This window comes from Montipora capricornis, chromosome 9, assembly GCF_036669925.1.
Source record: "Montipora capricornis isolate CH-2021 chromosome 9, ASM3666992v2, whole genome shotgun sequence".
Classification (NCBI taxonomy): Eukaryota; Metazoa; Cnidaria; class Anthozoa; order Scleractinia; family Acroporidae; genus Montipora; species Montipora capricornis.
Window position 1 is genome coordinate 50,938,658 of NC_090891.1, and position 1,022 is coordinate 50,939,679.

Below are 1,022 nucleotides of genomic sequence, written 5' to 3' on the forward strand. Positions count from 1 at the left end.
CTCGGTTTTTACCGCATGAACAGAATAATTTTTTGAAACAGCAATTTGAAATTTGGCCGAGCAAAGTGGAAGAAAGGCAGATCCGTAAGGTGAGGTCTCAAATTAATGAGATCTGCAAGGGATGAGTTGGGAGTTCATCGTGTTCCACCAGAAGCAAGTGTCTAACATGAAAGCAAATCACTGTATTCCTTCTCAACGCTGGCAGCGAAGAAAAGGCTGGCTCCCACTACAGTGCAACCATGGACATTCAGAACGACGAAGGTCCCAAGGAGATGATAACATGGCAGCGCGCTGGTGCAGAACGACCCATTCGGAAATCTGTGCGCGTGTGGATGAGGGAGGTTTCCTCTCAGCACCCAATTGTTACCTCGTAACCATGCTACAATATCTGTGAACTCCGCAAGCATGCAAGAAGAAACTGACATCGCTAAGCGTGGACATGTTGCCGTATCATTTGCGATTGAAAGTGGCTTGGATGTCTCGCGCATATAACGCAAAGACAAAAGAATCCGTATATCAGTCGGTTGTTTGTCGCAGCTTGTGGACAAATTTCATCTGTGCCTCGTAAAAACCGAGAGAATTAAATCAGCTGTTTACATTTATGTCATTATTTAGTAGGTAATAGTGAGGTGAGGTGAGCTTCCATAGAACCTTACAGTGACTTAGCCCCCGGGGGTACTCCCTTTATATTGGCCTATATAGGTTAATCTGCTGCCCCAAAGGCATGGCTTTTCAGCCGTTTTTGGTCATAAAATAGGGTATGGTTTTTGGCACTTTAGTCTTGAATTGGGTATGTTTTTTTTTAGACAGAAGCTACGTTTTCATCATTATCGATAAGATCAGCAAAAGCCCTTTTTAAAATTATGGTTAGGGTAACCATGCCCAGCCGCAACGGTCATTAATACGGGTATCAAAATTTTTGCTTAGGTCATAAATAGGGTAGGGAAAATCACAAGTTTTGGTCATCAATAGGGTACGGGGTTTTGGAAAGTGGGCTTCACACCGCCACCCAATCTTTCTGG

At 43.8% G+C, this 1,022-nt stretch overlaps 1 pseudogene; it reads left to right on the forward strand.

The window, feature by feature from the left end:
• The first annotated feature begins 239 nt into the window (after window positions 1-239).
• LOC138017775 (uncharacterized) overlaps window positions 240-1,022 on the forward strand; it is a 2,543-nt pseudogene continuing 1,760 nt past the window's right edge.